This window comes from Larus michahellis, chromosome 8, assembly GCF_964199755.1.
Source record: "Larus michahellis chromosome 8, bLarMic1.1, whole genome shotgun sequence".
NCBI lineage: Eukaryota > Metazoa > Chordata > Aves > Charadriiformes > Laridae > Larus > Larus michahellis.
The window spans coordinates 39756937-39763080 of NC_133903.1; positions in this window are offsets into that span (position 1 = coordinate 39756937).

A 6144-nucleotide genomic window follows, 5' to 3' on the forward strand; every position below is an offset into this window, starting at 1 on the left:
TCTGAGGCATAACTTCTTCTAAATAAGTACTGGATGAAATTACAGCTTAAATGGATGGATTTCAATGCAGTTTCCAGTCACTTTTTAAAGCTTTCTTGGAAAGCTGGTTAAATGAGATTTAGATAAGGCTAAGGCTCATCTGTGCTGTTGTCAAGGGAAAACATCCTCACACACATTATTAATGATTGACTTGGGGCCACATTGCTCACTTGTGTTTGGATAGTGTCTCAGCCCATACCAAAATCCTGGCTACAATTTTTCAGCTGGCCTGTGCTGTATAGAGGGGATCGAGCACCCTTGAACACCCAGGGATGGTGTTATCCAACTGTAAGTCATTTGGGTAGGACTCTTCTCACCTTCTTTCGGCTGCTCGGGATTGACCATCACATTGTAGTTTCTGCTCACCTTCCACCTCCAGCCGAAGGACGCAGAAAGGAGCTGAAGGAGGAGGAAGCCTCCCGAGGGGTGACCCAATCGCACCACTGAACATCCTACCCCTGGAGCCTACTGATTAGTTCGGTCCGCAATTATTCCTCGTCCTCTAATCCCCATTTAAAATATCCTGCGCCAAAGACCAAGACAGACAGGACCGGCTCTTGGCAGGACTGAGCACACCTGCAGCAGTGAAGAGAAGAGCTGTCAGTGACACTGGGAGCACCTCACCTGCCCTCTGCCACACGGCCCTCGTTCCTCCTGCTTTAAGGCTTGTTGCCTTCTCTGGTGAGATGATACACGGGGACCCCACAGTGCCCTGTGTTCCAGCCTTGGGGTGCAGGAGGACGAGGGGGAGATGGGCTTTGGGAAACTCGCCAATTTGGTGGTCTACTGGACTGGTAGAGGAACCTGATTTTTTTCTGAAAAAAAGCCAAAACAAAACAAAACCCCAACCAGTAAATATTTTGCAAGACCCAGGACACAGAAACAATCAGATCTGAAATCTGCAAGTTTGGGGCAGCTGTATTTTTTCATATTTAAGTATAACTTGAACTTGCCTCACAGAGTGTGACTTAGCCTCCTGTGCCCTTATGAATGAGGGCTCTTGAAGCCTACCTAGTGGGGAAAAAAAAGAAACTTAAGTAAACACAGGCTTTTTTTTTTTTTTTTTTTTAAATGAAAGCCCCATGTGTCCTAGTGGTAAACCTGGTGCCGGGGGGGTGGCAGTGGGAGCCCCAGGCTGCAGTCTGGCCATTGCCATGGGTGCTACAGTCCCTCTATCCCACCACCTCGCCCAGGGTGAGTGGTGCCCACCTGGCCATGGGTGGCCGTGGGCCTTCCAGGGCACCTGAGGCAGACAGTCCCTGACACTGGCTCCCAGCTTGGGCTGAAAAGCGGAAAAAAAGGCAGCTTGTGCTGATGGCGGCTGCTCCCTGCATTGCCATGGCAACACATCTGCTTCCTCCATTTCCCCGCTCCCTGCCAAGGGAGAGCTCCAGCCCCATCGGCGTCAACACGAGCCCAGGAGAAGTCCAAGTCCTAACAAAACACCTTTTCACCCGTCCTTCGCTCGCCGGGCCGCAGTCCTCTCTTCAATGACTGCAAAAACATTTACACTCCTGCAAAGAGTTTGCCTTGCTGGCTGCTGCCCTGCTCACGGAAACGCCGCGTAGCCCCCGAGCTCTCAGGCACCCTTGCAGCCTCAGGGCCAGCAGCACCCTTCCCCATCATGGGTATCGTCATGTCCCATGGGAAGCAGCACCCTGCCACATCACCTCACTTTTTTCCAGGCCTGCAAGGTTACATTTGCCCATCTCAGAGGCTTGATGAAACACAAGTTTTCCTTTCAGGTCCTTTTTACAGGTTTCCCATGAAAGATCTTTTGCTTTGGGAGATTTATGGCAAACCTCCACTGATGAGTTGGTGCAAGCTCAAGATCTTGTTGACGCAGCAGTTGCTTACTCACCACATCCCAGCTTCACTTCCCCAGAGAAGACACCCATGAGTACTTGGGTGCTCACAGGAGAGTGTGGGTTATGGTGCTAAGGGGTCGCACAGGGACCCACCAACCACAGGGGTTGCGAACAGCACAGCTCTTGCAGCAGAGCAGGACCATTGATGCCCAAGGTGCCTGGTTGCCGGCGCCGACCGGGGCAAACCCCTTGTGCAGCTGGTTTCTGACGTCTGGCATCATCAGCAGTTTGGAAGCAGTTCCTCTCTGCTTTCACAACTTCTGCAGCAATAATTGTCAGCGAAAGCACAGCATACGCTTGGCAGTTCCTCCGGCAGCTTATCAGGGGATCCCCACCGAGCTCCCAGGAAGGGCTGCTCGGGCAGGAGGAGCCGCCACCACCCCTGAACTGGCAGGACCACTTGGTTGCTCTTCCGCTGGGCAAGTGCCAGGCTTTGCAAAACCATTTCCACCAGCTCAGAAAGTTACTTTTCTATTCAATCAATTCATGCCCCTGATAAGCTGTCTGGTTTGAAACAAACGCCCAGGTCCTTGGCTTCATAGAAGCTTTTCAGCTCATTGAAGTAACAGGGGTAAAATCACCCAAAGATTTGGCTGTGGTTTCAAGGAGCCAGCTGTAATGATGTTTATTTACCGTGCCTTACCCTGCTCAGGGTCCACGTATGGGTACTGACGTGCTGATGTCACAGTGAGAAGGGACAGTGCTCCCAAAATGCCACAGGTTGCACACTTGGATCTTGTAGTGAGGCTGTAGCAATGGATTTCTTATATTTAAAGAAAATAATAACTTCAGTCCCTTTGAGCCCAGCAGCCTCCTGCTCAGCACACCCAGCACAGAGAGGCTGCAGCCAAACGGACAAAGAAACTGCCTCCTGGGTGGCATCACCTTCAAAACGTAGGAGAGAGGTGCAGCTCTGCTTGTTCTAGCTGTCCTGCACCCCGCCCCCGGTGAGCCCGTCCCTCTCACCCTCCACCCCTGCACTGCAGAGCATCGCGTGCCTCGGCAGAGGGACAAACGGGGGGACAACATGGGCTAAACGAGGTTGCAGATCTCACCAGCACCGATCCTGCCTGCATTCGCTCCTAGCGCTTCAGTTTCTTAAAGTTACTCTTTGCCAAGGGGATTACTTTGCTCTGTGGTTTTATTTGCAACTTGTTCTGGACTTGTAAAAATCTCATTTAGCTTCAAGCTGTAGCAGCGGCTTATTCCTAAGGGTAACCTTGTGACTGTACTGAAGTTCTGTGCTTCTTTAACTACTTTCTTCTCTCTGCTCACAGCAAGGAAACAGGATGCCACAGCTTTGCCAAAATATTTTACAAAATAAATAGAACTGCAGGCAGTCTCCACAAGCCAGTCTCACAGTGCCACATAACCCCAACTGGCAAGAGACAAGGGTTACATTTAAATTCAATTTTAATTCAGCAAAACATCAACACTTATTTACCACAGTCCATAAAATTCATGTGACAAAATACCTCCGACAGACAGATTAGTAGCCCTCTTACTCCAGAAATGTAAAAGCACAACAAATCAAGTCAGCACATGTTCTGCAGTATCACACCAGGCTGGCAGCAGCACATGCACCAGCAAGTGACTCCTCGCTGAAATCCCTGCGTGCTCTGGGGCTCCCATCTGGCAGTCCTGTCTTGTTCCTGGGGGAACTTCCAGAAGCCTGAAGTAGCTAAGGGTCCACCTTTAGTGTAAGCTACACACTGCAGGACTGTAAAGGGATACAGACACCCACGTCCTATTTGGCCTGTTGGTATCCGAATGGGTTTGAAGGAAGCACCATCTTGCCATTACCGTTCCCAACGCCCGCGCCAAGGATTCTGCTGGATGTGCTGCCCAGACGCCCTCAGTTCAGGTGCAACTTCATAAGCCTTGGCAACAGAGGAGAGGATGGTCTGATAAAATCATGCTTGATAACAGAACGGTTCAAGCTTGCCTGCACTGTAGGTGTTTTCCTCCACGCCCTGGGATTGCACACCTTGCCAGTGCTGCCCGCTGCAGTACCTGGGAATTTGGCCCTGGCCAAGAGCCACCAAACCCCACTGGCCATGACGGTCACACTCCTTGAGGTTATTGCATTTTTTTTCTCATTGGAAGCACAACCTCTGGGCACACTTGGGCCCTCCCTGGCCCAGGACAGGTGGAGGAAGCCCTGCTCTGAAAGACAGCTCCATTTTGGGCCTGTCCACCTGCAGACAGCCCACGTGTGAGGAGCCGGCACGGCCCTGCCAACCGCCATGAGCAGACTCACAGTTTACTTCCCAGAGCCAAAGCCGTCAGCCACAGCCCAGTCACAACATGGTCTATTTAGTATCGAGACAGCGATAAAAAACGCAACATCTCTGCCAGCACAAGCTCCTGCAAACATGTGCCTGGAGCCAGAGGACTCAAGCGAGGTGCTCACGCTGGTCTGGGCTTCCTTATGTGGAAGCTCTGGGGCCATTGCCATCCATCGCACGTCTGCCAAACCCCATATCCTCCTGCAGCGCACCAGCCCTCTCTGATCCCAGTGGGGACGGGGCAGGACCGGCCCCGATTTGTCCTCTGCAGCCCGTGCTACAGACAGGAGCAGGATGTGTGGTGGGAAATTGGGAGCTGAGCCTGGGGCACGCGAGCGCCCATGGGTGGAGGTGAACCTGCAGAGGCCTGCCCTGCCGAGCGGCCCCGCCGGAGGGATACCGCCTGCCCGGCCCTGTCCTGGCGCTGCCCCGTCAGGGAGGAGACCGAGGGGCTCATCCTCGCCCTCCCAGCGCTCCCGGGGTGGCCCTGGCCTTTGGCTGTGGAACATGGCTCCCACGCGCCTGCTGCTCACTGGGACCGAGGCGGCAATGGGGAAGACCTGCACCCTTGGCAGAGGGGTGTTTGTGAGGCAGTCACCAAAAAAAAAGAGAAATGGAAATATCTTCTTCATCTGAATCTCCAGGGCATCATGTATGCTCCAAAGGAGAAAAGAGGACAGACATGCAATTTTCTTACCCTCACCCACACTACTGAATGCAATATATGAAGACATACAAGCAAACTGTCATGGGTATTGGGAATTCCCAGTAGCTATTTGGCATGATGTGAAAGACAAACTGGCCCCGGCATTGCTGCTTGCTGCTGAGCAGAAGAGATAGCTGCTGGTGGGGTTGTGCCCTGGGAGCCCCCCCGGCTGTGGGGCCGGGGTTCCTCAGGGCATGGTATCTGCTCCGATGAACTCCCACTCCCCAGCACGCGTATTCAGGAAACTGCTGAAAGACGGGGTTTGTCTGTGCTCAGCTAACTCAGGCTGTGAACTTCTCCTGCCGCCAGCACGCTTAATAAACAGGGCGACATCTGCTCTGGTAGCATGATCTCATCACTCCAGGGATCCCTGCAGCGGCTTCTTCTGCGCCGTCATTCCCATCTCGCCGGGTGCGGCCCCGAGATGGTATCTCCTGCAGGGCTGGTGGGAAGGAGCAGGCCTGTGAGGAGCGGGCCAGCTTTCCCAGCCCTCCGCATCCTCGCAGGGAACAGCCCGGAGGTTAATAGCAGGCACCATCAGCAAGGCTTCCTCCTGTTTCAGGAGGTCTGCCGTGCCCCAGGGGTGATGCATCCCTGGTGCCAGCTCCCCACCGGGGCTCATCAGGAGGCAAAACTGACTTGGGGTGCAGTGCTTGCCATTTCCCTCCTCTCCCTGGGACCACAAGGACCAGAGAGGAGCATTTTTTGCTCCATCTTGGCTGGACAGTGTTGTCTTGGTAAAAAAACCAAACCTGAAAGACATTATGGCTTCCAACTTAAAGATCCAGAGAAATGAGAAAAATGTACCAAGTCAAACACAGGCAGCATGAGCCCATCGCCTTTGGTTGGGAGATTTATAAGGGGTTACGTCAGATGCAAAGGCTGACAGCATCATTTCCCTTTGCGATGTGGGGGAGGCTGGAGCCCTCGTGCCCGGGGGCCGGTGTGGGAGCCTGGGCTGGCAGGGCCCCCGGCATCCCCCACACACCCTGGCAGAGCTCCGGGACCGGAGCGGGGGAGCTGCTCCCACCGGGATGGCTTCTTTGCAGGCATTGAGCTGGCTGCCCGAGCGAGGGGATGGAAGGAGGTGTACAGGAAGCGAGACCATGTGCCTATAAATCCTCTCAAGTCTAACGATGTTTTTTCAAGCATATTTTCCTGACTTCCCTCCCAAGGGATCAAACCCAAAAGATGGTTATGTCTGATCTTTAGGTAACCCAGAAACAAAACATTTCCCAAACAA